Source organism: Odontesthes bonariensis, chromosome 14 (assembly GCF_027942865.1).
Source record: "Odontesthes bonariensis isolate fOdoBon6 chromosome 14, fOdoBon6.hap1, whole genome shotgun sequence".
Lineage (NCBI taxonomy): Eukaryota > Metazoa > Chordata > Actinopteri > Atheriniformes > Atherinopsidae > Odontesthes > Odontesthes bonariensis.
Window position 1 is genome coordinate 26,108,136 of NC_134519.1, and position 14,570 is coordinate 26,122,705.

The 14,570-nt window shown below is 40.4% G+C and overlaps 1 protein-coding gene across 10 annotated transcripts in view; it reads right to left on the bottom strand.

Moving 5' to 3' along the window:
* The window catches only part of ctnnd2b (catenin (cadherin-associated protein), delta 2b), a 150,485-nt gene that overhangs the window by 75,254 nt on the left and 60,661 nt on the right, over positions 1-14,570 (bottom strand). The window lies entirely within an intron of this gene.

The following is a 14,570-nucleotide window of genomic DNA, read 5'->3' on the forward strand; positions in this document are numbered from 1 at the left end:
GAGAACAAAGGGTTAGAAATATAATCAATTCAACTTTTTTTTATTTTTTATTTTTTTCAATTTTGTGTGTTGGAGCATCTGTGGGATAATCCTACACCGTAACAGCATTCAGTTCAGCTCCAGTTCCTCTGTTTTTCACCTTAAACTGAAGGATGATCAACAGGAGAGACTTCTTAAATACCTCAGACAAAAAAGTCTTCCCAAAAAACCAACAAGAGTCACTATAAAAGACGATACTGTCAGGCTAAAATATGTTGAACTGCAGGTATTTACCCAAGAGCTGTGTTATTTTGTCATTTGACAGATTTCAGAAGTGTGAGCACAGAGACATGTGAGATAAAAAAAAAAACAGTATTAAAACAGTTTCTAAAAGTGTAGACAGTACTGGACTGGATTCTCTGAAAGGAGAAACAGTAATAACATGTCATATGAAATGATAATAGTTTTCCATACACACACACTCTCACACACACGTACTGCTAATAACACTTTGGTTCAGTGTGGCGATAATTTCTTTTTTGTTGAATAATTATTACATTTTATCCTGCATTTGTTTAATTAGCAGCATTATCATCTACGCAACGCACTACTGCGATTTTAAAACTACAGCACTGAGCGAAAGGAGATGTGAGCAAAGTGAAACTTACTGGCAGATTATATATTCTTGTTCAACAAACAGAAATGTCAAACACAAGGTGTCTTAATACTTCATTTCTATCCACCCTCTTGCATTTAAGCTAAGCTAACAGCCTGCTAGTAATACCTATCTGAGTAGCACACAGACATACAAGTGGTGTCAATCTTTTCAGTTTGTTAATGTAAGAAAAGCTAATGTATAAATTTTCCCAAATATCAGTTTCCTGATTTTTTTTATTATTTTTTTTTATTTCAGGTAATGACACCTGTCTTGCGTAGCTGAAAATTAAATGCATTTTTTGGGATAAAATCTTCCACATTGATAACAACAAACCTCCAGCCCTTAAACGACAAATCCGGCGACTGTCATCTATTCACTACCTGTAAACAACAGATGTTGCTAAATCATCCCACTGATTACCTCCATTCTGTGTGGGTGTATACAGCGAGTGCCAAAGTGTGAGTGGGAGCCAAGCAGCACATGTTAATGGGGCCCTCTTTCAGCATAGCAGACTCCTCATTCATCAGGCATTGTTATGAACACACCCCCTTCATGTGTACACACAAGCTGTGGAATAAAGAGATCGAGACTGAACTTTGGTGTCTTTGAGGATAGTGTGTATTTATTTAACTGCCTGGCTTGATCAGATGGCTCTTTTGGTAACACAGGCTGAGTCATTGTTTTCTTTGAGGCAGACACACTGGTCCTCTCGATTTGATGGTGTCAAAATGTTATCTCTTTGCTCTTGAAAAGGCATGACTGAAGGTGGTTGTGTGTTATTTAAGTTAAAAAAAAAAAGCTAAATGCAACCTGAGGGCCCACATGGAAACCTCGCTCAAACTGTGAAGATAGAGGCCGGGTGTTGTTAACATCAAGTGGTTACAAGCACCAAGGGGCTGAAGGTGGAATATTAAACAGCAGAGAGGGTGTCAGAGTTTTACTAAAGATTTCTGCCACAATAAGAAAAACAAAACTGGCAAAACCTCAAAAGACTAGAGCATTTGACCATGCTAATCAAAGCTTAATCAAACTAAACACAGGATTATCCACGTCTTTGAATTGGATTATAAATCAGAGTCAGACCTTGATCAATTATTTGTGCTGGAGCCAACAGATAGGTTGGGAATCTCAGTCTAGCATGCTGTCTATGGGCCTGACAGAGAGCGATGCTCCTACGTGGGCTCAAATTGAGGGAGCAAGAGGATCATCACATTTCCTCAAGGAGGAAGCTCGAAAACCCTTTTAGTCCTGGGACTGACCCAGCAGACTTAAGAATAATAGCCTGTCAGCACTCCCACCTCTACCAATTCTTCCTCTGCTGGCCACCAGGTATACCTAATCAGTGCTCAGTATTTGAAACAGCTTATTGACCTATTGGTCCAGGAAACAGAGAGATAGAAGGTCTTTTTGCCCCACTGAATGTCGTTGGTGCATCAATGGAATCTGACAGTATAATTAGTGGAACGAGTGAGGACTAATTGACAGTGTGACCAGTTCTCCTGCCGCAGGTCATGCCACAACATAGTACTTCATCACTGCTAATGACATAACGCTGTGTGGCTGCAGGTGTGAGTGCGGTTTAGTTTGTGTGCACACAAGTGACAGCACAGAGAATTGTGTGTGTAATTGTTCAAATCTCAAACATTAAGAGTCAGACATATGCTGCAGCTATAGATCAGCAGGAAGATGCACAGCAACAACAACAACACAACATCAATTGGCTCTGAACATTTGCTTCTTTTCACAAAAAAGAATATTACATCATCCAAAACAATGCAATTGGAAGTGAAATAGAAAATGTATTGCAAAACAGCTCAGCAGCAATACCGGATTATTTTAAAATGCCTCCAGCGTTTTAAAAGACCAACCTTGTTGAACTAGGATTACAACGGTGGACAAACCTCTCCTCGAGTGTGAAAGTCACACTAAACAAAACAAATATATTTTGTTGCCTCCATTTCTGAGTGGAGAGAATGCTCACATTTAGCTGTGTATTTCAGTCTACTAAAAACCACCAAATCTAACAGTTAAGGATGTTTACACGAACATTTGGCGACTTAGAAAGCAAAGTAGTCATGTTAACGTTGGCAAAAATGGATAGACCTCACAGGTATTTAGTGAGTACAAACCTGACAGTAGAAAAGGAAAGACAAAACAAATGTTATGAACTATTCCTCGGTTCTGTTAAGTGCCACAGTAGGTCATGACCATGTGCCTGCATTTGCAGACTAGGTCATGTTGAGTGGGAAAATCAATCCATCCATCCATCCATACTTCACACACTCCAGCTCCTCCTATGGGATTCTAAATTGTTCCCAGGCCAGAATGGATATATAATCCCTCCAGTGTGTTCTGGGTCTGCCCTGAGGTCTACTACCAGTTGGACATCCCCAAAGAACCTTCAAAGGAAGGCGACCAGGAGGAATTCGAATCAGATGCCTAAAACACTTCAGCTGACTCCTTTCAATGCGAAGGAGCAGCAGCTCTAATCTGGATTCCCCAGATGATTGAGCTTCTCACCCTATATCTGAGGCTGAGCTTAGCCATCCTCCGAAGGAAACTCATCTCAGCTGCTTGTATCTGTAATCTCATTCTTTCAGTGACTGCTCAAATTCCGTGACCGCAGGTGAGGGTTAGAACAAGGATGGACCAGTAAATTGAAGGCTTTGCCTTTCGGCTCAGCTCCCTCTTCACTAAATCGGACCAGCGTGGCTTCTAATATAGCCCCAATCCGTCTGTCCATGTCTTGCTCAAACTCATGAACAAAATCCCAAGATATGCTGCAAAAAAAAAAAGAAAAAGAAACTTTATTGCGTTCTAGGCCCTGTTGCTGATTTATCGCCCAGAAGTTATAAACCAAAAAGCAAAAGGGAAGCACAAAATGTTCCCTCTGGTGTCAAAGTTCTGTAATTACATCATCTCCAACACAGATCAGAGCAATAAACAGTCATGGCAATTGGCAACACCTGGATGACTCTATCGAGGGTTCATGATAATACTAAAGTGGCCAATGAACAAGAAAAAAGGATTTGGAAGCAGCATAGTAAGAACATCAGCACAACGCACACACATAAGCAATCAGGAGATCTGCTAGAGTAAGACTAAATGTACAGGCTTCAAAATGGTCCAAAGGAGAGCATTATCAAGAAGGTTAGAAACAAGATAAGAAAAAAAGATAGAATATTGAACCGTAACAGCGAGTGCTACTTTACTATCAAGTGGGCCAATTAGATAGTACAGCATGTAACCATTTTCCTGCTGCTGCCATCTTTGGACCATAATATGAATCTTTATCACAAGAGAGAATGTACGTGTCAAGATAAGGGAAAAATCAAGCAAATAATAAGTTGGGTAAAAGCTCTCTATTACAGTACTTGAGCCCAACTATGACTCTCAAAGTAAAAAGCTCTCCTTGATATTTTTCAGTTGGATGAATGAGGAGATGAAAGTGTGATGCTCTGTAATTTCAAATAATGATCACCACCTTTCGTACAATCTGGACAGATATTTTCAGCTGCATTAAGAAGCCCATTTTTGGCTATTTGATGCTGTTCCTCTAGGAGAGGGGGAAGAAAAAAAGATAGTGTTGTAAATGAAACCTTTGCTCTCTCACCACAGAATGGAAAGATAAGAAAGTGAAAGTGAGAAAAAAGGAATATGATACAGACACAGCCAGAGACGGAACAAAAGAGAAACATGGAGGTAGAGGACAACGGGGGTAATATAATACAATACAAAGAGAGGAAAAAAGGATAAACACAGCACAGAGAGAATGTGATGGGCAGAGAGAAAGAAAGGGAAGAGAGCCCTGCTAAATCCAATGAGGGGGCTCAAAGGAGTGAATGCCACAGATAGCCATGACAATCCTGTCATTTTATCCACCCAATAAACACATTCGAAACCCCTCCATATAATCCATCTATTTCAGTGCCTTGCATATTATCTGTTATCTTTGCTGACCACAATGAATGGCCCTTATGTAGACAGAGCTGTTCCAAAATAGAGACACCGATGAAGTAAGGCAAAGGCTTTTTGGGCTCTTGGAAAGCGTCAAACAAGCAGACACCAGTTTAGATTAAATACTGAAGCAAAACTATGGCTGAAAAAAAAACAAGACCTCTGCAGAAAGATTTTTTTTTTTTAATTCTAATTCGACACTAATCATCGGCTGTCAGCTGCAGCCGTCACAGTTCACTTTATCTTCGCTGCTCACCTCTCACGCTGTTTGATTCCCACTCGTCACAGCCACTGACGCTGCACTTTTGAAAAGCTCAAAGCATCTAAATAAAGTCTGAATTTGCATCAAAATGTGTCCAAGTTTTTCCTTTCACACTAAATAGAAGAAAAGGCGTACTTGTTTTGTTTTTTCCCCCCCCCAAATCCTAAACGCATCATCGATGTTGATTCTCTTGATTCGTTTTGCTGAGTCGGGCGATGTCTCCTGCTTCCTTCAGACAACACAGTGATGCCGTTATTGATTTGTACCACAAAATGAGGTCGGTGGTTCAGACTGACACTTCTTACTTGAAGGAGAGCGGAATGAATCATTGTTAAAACGAGATGATTGTAAACCACTGTCAGTCTTGTAGTAAGGTGCGATTAGTGAATGAAATACCCTCAACTTTTAAGGTTTCTATAACAAGGAGTACGGAACCTGTTTTGGATTCGGCAGAAACTGGTAATGACGATGAATATGTGAAAGCAAAGTTAGAAGGTAAATTTGAGGAGAGAGGCTGGAGCTCTCCTCAGTGCTGTGAAGCTGTTAATTGAGATTCTGTTAACTTAATGAATGCACACAGACTCCAGAGTTTTGGTGATTTGAGGGAAAATGTTGCCTTTTTTGTAGTAATTCAGACCTTGAAGAAATGAACTGTACAAGAAGTCCACTGCTTCTGCTAGTAGTTTCAGCTGACTTTTTTAGGTTCTCCTGGAACCTTCCTCTATTCAAATATCCAATACATTTATAACATTTGCACCAAACAGCACACAGAGACAGTTTGTGATGAGCTGATGAAGACAGTGGAAGATTAAGCAGCTAAAGAGCTGCCTATTTCCCTCAAGAACCTGATAGAGGCCATGGGAGACATTCTTCCGAACTTTAGCTGAAAGTGCTTTTGCTGCTGCTGAAAACAGAGTTAATAAGAGCGGATAAACAGCTAAACTGTGGACCAGGAAACAACAGCGCCAAGCAAAACAGTCAGTTAGGTAACACAAGATTGGGTGGGACTGTAGAGCAGAGTAATAATCCACATTATCACCTTTTTACATGCCATGTAGCCCTCCTACCCTCAGTAATTATTAAACTACTGTGTAATATGGCAGCAGAAATATGGACCCAATGGCACATTCTAGTTTTATTTTTTATTCATTAAAATGCCACAGGAAATATTTGAAAGCAAAACTAGTTTTCAGTCAGAAATGTGTCAGTTCTTGTGGACACATTTGTCAGAGCCACAGTACAGCATACATGTCTTCGCATGGGAAAACCTCAGTGGGAATCTGTGAGACTTCACCACCGTTTCAGTCACCTTCATAGTGTCCCCTAATATCCATTACCCTCTGCATTACCAACCTGAAGGTTCCCATTATTCAGCAAGCAACATATCTGTTGCGGAATTTCTGTGCAGGCTATTATACAAAATTACATTTACAATAACCCCGATAAGTCAAAGTCCTGTTCATGAGAAACCTGAATATAATAGCCAAGTGGCTGATAACTGCAACATAGCATCCGTTATGTTTTCTTTTTGTTGCTATGGTAATAGCCGGAGTGTACTGCCACTGCTGCTATGTGGAGGACGAACACGAACAGGATATTATCCAAAATGTGACCTTTACATGGAATGGATCTGGTGTTATACCTGCTCTGTGCATTTATACACTTTAGACTACAAGGCAGTTTTCTATGGCGAGCAGTGTGAAAATGTCAACTTTTTGTTTTTCCAAGGCAAGGAAACTGGTAGTGTGTCTGCCAAAAACCCTATAAAAATTGTCATATAACACAACACTGGAGAGAAAATGTCCCAGACTGGAGTTACTGGAATTAGGCCCATCGTATTACCGTATCAATCTGTATAACTCTATAAGGCTAAATTTGAAATAAACCTGTTTAAAACCCAGGTGGAGCTGCCAGTTTGGATCATGGCTGTTTCAAACTGGGTAAGTAGTCTTACACCGTTTCCACATTTGCCATTTGATACATCATTATAAGAATATCGACTGCAGCCACTTTAAGGTTCAGTTCTCTCTGTTACTGTAACTATCAGATTAAATAAGATATCAGATGAAATGGGAGGTGGATAGCAGCAGCCTGTAGTGGTACAGGTCATTAGAGGAATGGAGGTCGTCTTAGTTGAATTGTGCCATGATGTTGCTCTGTGTTTAACACACCGAAGAAGAAGGGTCGCCAGGATGCTGTTTGCTGGACAACAATGGACCAAGAACTGTTTGTAGTGCAGAAACTAAGTGGTTATACATGAGCCTCTTAGTCAGTCTGTTAGTATGCGTGCACACATTGTGAGCTTCGACCTTTGAGGCATAAATGACTCCACATGGCATATATGATACTGAGTTGGAACCCTGTAGATCACTTCTAACAAGACACCGTGATACATTTCAGAGGCTGTTGGCAAATACAGATAAACGCACACAGTCTTTCTGCAGAGGAAGATGCATATGCTGACTTTGCATCAAAAATAGATTTCCTGTTGTTATAGGAGGCGGTCACAGAGTACATCACAGTCAGAGGGGGAAGCCCAGGCACAGCCCACACCACCAGTTGTGGACCTTTAATTACAGCTCGAGCCAGAAGATGGAGTATCCCGTTGCACTCTGTAACTAGGTGCTTTATCTCGCCTGGTCACACAAGTTTTACCTAATTATGCATTACGTTGGAACAATAGATAACTGTTGCTGCTTTGTCCAGGTACTTTCTAACGCGGCTGCGTCTCATATCTCAAAAGAGGGCAGAAATGAACAGGTTGAAAATGTCAAAAGCCTCGGGAGAAAGAAGAACATTATGACTCAGAGAGGCTGTGTGGTGCATAATGCATGGCAGGACGACATAATGAGATGATGGGAAATTTTTCAACCCAAGGTCTAAGGCTTCCTGCAAGTTGGAGTTGGTCCCGTAAGGGGGGCCATGAGCAACTAACTGAATCCTAGGGCTAGTAATGCGCCTTTATTGAAATCAATACCCTTATGTGCAGCTCCCCCTCGGCTTTACAGAGCTTTATAGTGCATTTCATTCCTTCATTTAGCTGTGCAGTTGACAAATTTACTTTCTTGATGACAAAATAAGACATCTAAATGGTGCCAGGCAGAGTTATTGAATCTATTTGACGGCTGACACAGAAACAAACTTGAAAGTGCCTGACACAAAGGAGGTTGAATAAACATAAGATTTGCACCAATGATTGATGTTAAATCAGTTCTGATTGATCTGCCAGCATACTGAGACAATGTTGCTGAAATATTTGCATTCTAATAGTCAATTAAGCCAGAATACAATTTGGAGTCAACCAATGGAAATGTTAATTGGTTATATCTTTTTCCAGCATTTTAACTGCTAGATTATACTATATTTAAATATGCATTTATTAATTTCGCAATTTTAGCCTCAATGACTCATAAATGAAGAATAACATTCAATCTTCAGTATTGTAAGAAACGATGAACAAATCATTAACTGCTAGATCTGTTTCAGTCTAATAACATGACAGAGCATATATAGAACAGTAGGTGCAGGTCGGGCATGTTAGGTGTCTGGACCATTTTATACTTTCACACAGGTGCCTGTCTGCGGTATTCTAAGCCCCGCATACCAATTCTTCAGTTGGTCTAAAGGCTGGTCCATCGTGGACATTTAACCTTAACCAGAAAATAACCCTTTTGATCATAATTAATTGCTGAATGAACGTCTTCTTCTCTGATTGTGCTGTTTATGGCCACAAGAGGCTGCTGTTTTCAGCTAAAAACCCATAAAAATCCACTGTACAAGGCCTGCTCAGCAGCAAACAGCAGACAGATACAGTTAGCCACGAGCTGGTGAACATAGAGGAGCATTCAGCAGCTAAAGAGACAGATTCCCTCAGCAGTTGGACGCGATCAAAAACAGAGCTAACAGAGTGATTATTGGACGTATATTTGCCAGTTGGGCAGAACTCTGAATGAATAATAATGTTGCCAGCTACAGTATGTGTTTAACAAGCAACAATTTGCCAACAAGTTCAACATATTATATGTTGATATATTACACATGGTTTCCTTTGCCTACAAGAGGCTGAAAACATTGGTTTCTGCCTATATAACAAGGGAGTTTAAGTTGCTTTAAATGAACCATAAAGATGATAAACGTCGTCAGAAAGACAGCAGATGAGAAACAATGATATTGATCATCTTTATAAAGGTCATATGTGGTTGCTGGTGGCCTTTGTTGTTCCACTCCAGTCAACTATTCTTAGTCTAGAGTCTATGTGTTAGCACTAATGTCGCAAAGTCAGACTTCTTGAATTGAGTCTTAGAGTCAGTGCATTCTTCATTGTGAGGAAAGAGAAACAGAAAAGAGCATTTGAACTCAACATTGTGCAGCAGCAAATACAATAAAATACTGAATCCCAGCAGTGCTGGAGCAGATTGCAATCACCAAAGCAGAGCTCTGTGTCTGGCTATGACTGATAATACTTTTCCAGTCAAATCTTCCTCTCTTTTAACAGAACATGCCCAGTGTGTGCTGCCAAACTGAAGCTAGGACAGAGAAGGTGAAGGGAGATATCCATCTCATCTGGTTCAGATGCACAAGCACTGAGGTAAGGTGGAGTGCAGCTTCATTTTCCTCCCCACAGCCAAGAAGAGGGAGAGGGACACGGGACCCTTTGAAGCAAGTGATTAAAGCGCAGCAGGATGAAGAGCAGCTCGCCATTTCTAATACCCCATTCACATGCCCCAAACAAATGGTTAGGAAGAGGAGAGGAAGAGGGCGAAGGAAGCAGAAGTCTCCTGTGACCCACTAAATTGGTCGAATTGACTCCCTAGTCAGGCAGTCTGGGAGGCAGCCATTTTGACTTTTGGCCAGGAGGTAAATGAGAGGCGAGGAGGAGGACATGTTGGTTCTCAGTGCGAGACCAGCCAGTATTTTTCAGAACCACTCCACTCCTTGGCAAATAAATAGCCTTGTGTCCATACTCTCCAACACAGATACATAAGAAAAATAAATAAATGTAGACTGACATTTTATTTGAACGTTTGAAATACAGCTAACATACTCTTAGTGCTGTGTTGGCATTTTAACCTTTCTTTGGCTGAATAAACGTCCTTTGCAAGACTATAGAGTCTGAGATGTGGTCCTTTTTTTTTTTTTCTGCTGAGTACTGCACAAGATTTTCCAGTTATCAAGGGCCCAAACATTCAGCCTGTCAAGAGCTATAAATAAGTGCGACTGTCAATAGACAAAAAAACTCCCATTGGGATAACTGTTCAGAGGCCATTTATTAAAAAGACAGCAAAGCTTTTCTCTGCAAGAACTAAGGTTTTGTCTTATAATGGGCTGAGTACTTCAGTTTAATTACAAATCATTCTTACAATACATTCTGACATGTTCTCATCATCTGATGTTAAAAGGAAAAAAAAAAAGGATATTTCAAGGGAGGGTGATGCTTCCCAACATGGTGCACGAAAGGATGCCATTTTACTTCCATCATTTCAGCTCTGTATTTGAATCCCAAGTGCTGCTGCCTGAAAACATTCACCCCCAAAACCAAAATGGGATGTATTTCTGTTGCCAAACACTGTGTTCAATCTAGCTGTTAGAGATTTAGAAGCAGCAAATTAGTTTTTCTTTCACTCTCTTTTTAGATTGACAAGCCAAAGCAGTCATCTACCCGCCAGCTAGCTAGATGTCAAATCAATCTCCTGGCTTTGGACTTTGGCCTGTTGCACACCCACATTCGCTACTGTACATCCACTCACACCAACTGGGTGCCAGGTGTCCTTATCAGGATCGATCGGGTCCAGCAGGGCCACTTTGCTGGATGGCAAACTTCCAAAGCTAGATAAAGGAAAACATCAGTTTGTTGCCAAACCTGCTGACGACCTGCTGTCAGTTTCATATTGCTTCTCCAGCTAAGTCCTATGCGTGCTGAGCTTTAAAACAATCATCAAGAGTGCATGTAAGGAATTAAGTTAATTAAGCTTCGTTACCAGCTTTTCATCTCCTAGTGTTGAGTGTAATTTTCTCATTCTCTCCTATTGTCCAAATATGTGGCAGCGGTAGTTTGAAAAGGCAGGAGTAAATGAGGCACACTTTTCAGTGCCAAATAAGGTAAAAGAAAAAATCCACATGAGTCCAAATAGTGCTCATTTTGTTGAATGATTTTCAACAACCAGCACGGACCACATATTGGTTTAGAAACATTGAGGTGTGATGTTTCACTAAGTCTCCTTCACAGCTGGTTTTGACTTAGAAAACTGGTAAGAATTTGTAGTTGGAGCAGTTGTGTGCACATTCTCAGTGGGATAGCTGCTATATGTATATAAAGAAATCAGTAAAACTGCAACCCATAAATAACTCACATTGACCAGAATCATAGCTCCTTTTAATTATAGGTCAACCACTGGAGGGAAATGAACAAAACAATTCTTTCTTGGTGCTCAAAAGAAAATAAATACAGACCTTACTTTGCAATGAGTAGGCTTGCTGTATTTTGTGATTTGGTACATTTGAGACACAGCGTGTCATATTCTTCACCTGTATTGATGCTCTTTCAGCAGTCAGTAAAAAATATTAATTTTCTAGCTGAGTAGAGTTTAATTTCAGTTTAAAGGAAGGAATGTCAGCAAGCTGTTCCTTCAATTCTTGATACATAAGTTTGCGGTAGAGTTCAAGCCACTTATTAAATGATATTTGGCAGTTGAGAAAGCTTGCATGCGAGTATAAATATTGTATGTGGAAGTATTAAAATGCTGCCCATATGTCTGATGAAGGTCTTATAGAAGATGTAAGCAATGGAAATCTTTATTTACTGTTTTCAGATTAGGAACGTCATATAAAAACAATTCGAGTACCAAGTCAATTAAGACCTGTTTTTCAGGTACTATTGGTACAGAAGCTACTGCAGACTGACTCCTAAGGTTCTGCATATCCTTGTTGATTAGTAATCAGGGAACAGTCATTAACAATCAAAAGCTAGTATGAGCTCTGCTGCCACAGATAATTTGAATGACAGATGGAAACATCTCAAAGATATCTAAGCAGTTCAGAGACAGACTTCCAGATCTCCCATTACAATCTCACGGTAAAAATGGTAAACTATATATATTGTGCTGATGAAGACAGAACATGTGCCATCCAGAACTTCTTTCAAAGTACTGTATTTCGGTAAGGACGTCTGGTTCATGAGCACAGCATGTTTTGTGTGTTTAGTTGAGGGAGCGTGACTTAGCAGCCAATAACGCTGAATGCTGACTGGTTGAGCATCAAAGAGTAACAGAAAAGCAGTAACAAAAGCTGAAAAGTGAGCGAAAACACATGGAAACAGCGACTGAATGATAAACCTATACCTTAAAGTAAAGTAACTTGAGGGCACCAGTGGCGACGATGGGACTCAATCTTGACTCTCCCACTTGGCAGTCGGGTGTGTGGTGCCATCCTCATGCCCTCTGACCTCCGAATGCTGACTATATAAATGGTATACTATATCTAATATATATCAAACGAGACCTCCTTACAAGTGGACAATCACAGTGCAAATCACAGTGAGGAAAAAAAATGTCCTTTAACATGAAGGTTTGTAGAATTTTTACAACAATCTAAATTAGCAGCTTGGCATTGCGAATTCCCAGTACACAGTAAACAGATACTGCATCTAAGCTCGCATTTCTCAAAAGACACTTCTTCCATGTCAACATTATTATCCATTTGTGTGCTTGAAGGTATGTTTGTGAGTTTGAGAAAACAAAATGTGCAGTGGGTCTTATTGTGTAAGCGTGCATGTGGTTTAAGACAATTTTCATTGGAGCTTATCCATGACACTCCTGTCTCTGTTCTCCTGGCAATAATATAGTCACATGTGACAACACAAACACAAACACACAAACACACACATACACACACACACACACACACACACACACACACACACACGCACACACAAACAAACTCAAACCAACATCCATGTGTGACAGACAGAGTTTGTCTGTGACTGTGGAGGATATTAATCTTACTAAGAGTGTCTGGGCTCCAAGTGACTCGTACTAAGTCGGGTGTGTTTGCATATGTTTGGAGGGCAGCAGGTTAAAGGGGCTTAACATGAGAATGCACCCCCCAGCCCCCCACCATCACCACCACCAGCACCCACCCCCAGCCTTTTCTGCCTCCTGGTTCATCTTGTTATTCCCTTACCCCCTCAGTTCTCTTTGTCAGCCTCTTTCCTTACTTTGCATCTGAGCCGACTCCCTGTTCTCTCCTCTGTCCTCTTCCTCTTTTCAACCCTCGGTCCCCTTCCTCTCCGTGTCCCTGTCTCAAATTTCGAGCTCTTTTCTTTTTTTTGTTACAAGAAAAGAAAAAAGCCCTGGAGCTTCTGACAGCTTGGAAACAATGCATGCTGTGTTCATAGCATCTTATTGTAGAAATATAAATAACAAAGCTGAAACGTATGCCTCACTGAGTTATAAAGGGCATAAAGTATATCCCGCTCAGTGTGTATTACTATTCCATTTTGATCAATCCAGAGGTGACACCACTCTTGACAACTAGAGTAAAATGTGCCCCAAACGAAGTAACTTTTTTTTCAATATGACTGAATTATGAGAGCAAATTAAAGAACGGTGTGTTGATATCACATCACCCATGTTTCAACAGAATAAGAGTTGTTTTATAATTTGTTAATCTAAGGTTAGTCCAGCCTCTATCATATTATGAACGGACAAAGCTTGGCTTAATTTGACTCTACGTCTTTGTAAAATCCCATTGTGTCTTATGGCTAGATGACAAGTTGGTGGATTATTCAACACAGAGCATTGACTGCTAATGTTGTTTCCATTTCCCTCTGTCTTCCCCTGCACTCCACCCTCTATCCCCTCATTTTATCAAGAGGGAGAGCCCTCCGTCAATCACATCCTAATGACTGACTACCTCTCCCATTCCTCCTCTCCTTCTCTCCAGAGTCACACTGCCGATCAATACGCAGAGTTAAGAGCGGATCACCAGAAATGTTAGCGTTTAAAATGTAACACGCACCCATCTCCCCTGCCACACAGATGAACAGCGAGAACATATGGACAAACCCACTGCTTTCATCATCAAGCAGGTTGTTTTCTGTGGATCGATAGAGGTTTAAAAATGAATATTATCATCCCAATCATCATGATGAATACTGTAATCACAAATACAATTAATAAGCTATTAATAGAGGTTTCATTGTATCCTAGGCATAACTGCTCAGAGAGCCTTCATCATAATTGTGCACTAAATGCGACATTTCCACATTTCAGATAAATGTGACCAATATACTGGAATCACTACTTATAACAGTGAGCCCAGGGATCATTTTTTTGGATGCTGGGACTTTTTATAATGGCATAAAGTGTGACTAAGTTGGCTATGTTACATAGGTACATCAGTAGTAATGCATGTTCTTCGTGCATAAAGTAGTTTGGAAAGATCTCAATGGTCAGGTTATCTCTACACACGAGAGCTCAACTATTAATGATGAATGCGTGTTCAGAGCTCTTCAGATAAAAGCCACTCGGTGTCTATAATAATGATGATGCAACAGGCGCAGCCGCCTCATACAAAAGCCAAACGTTCAGCAATAATGTGGAATGTGAGGAGAAATGTGACTGGCAAAATATATGAGAACGAGTGAAAGAGGGGGGGACAGAATAAATAAAACTAAGACGCCCAACTCATTTATTGTGTTCAGTGTGCATCAAAACT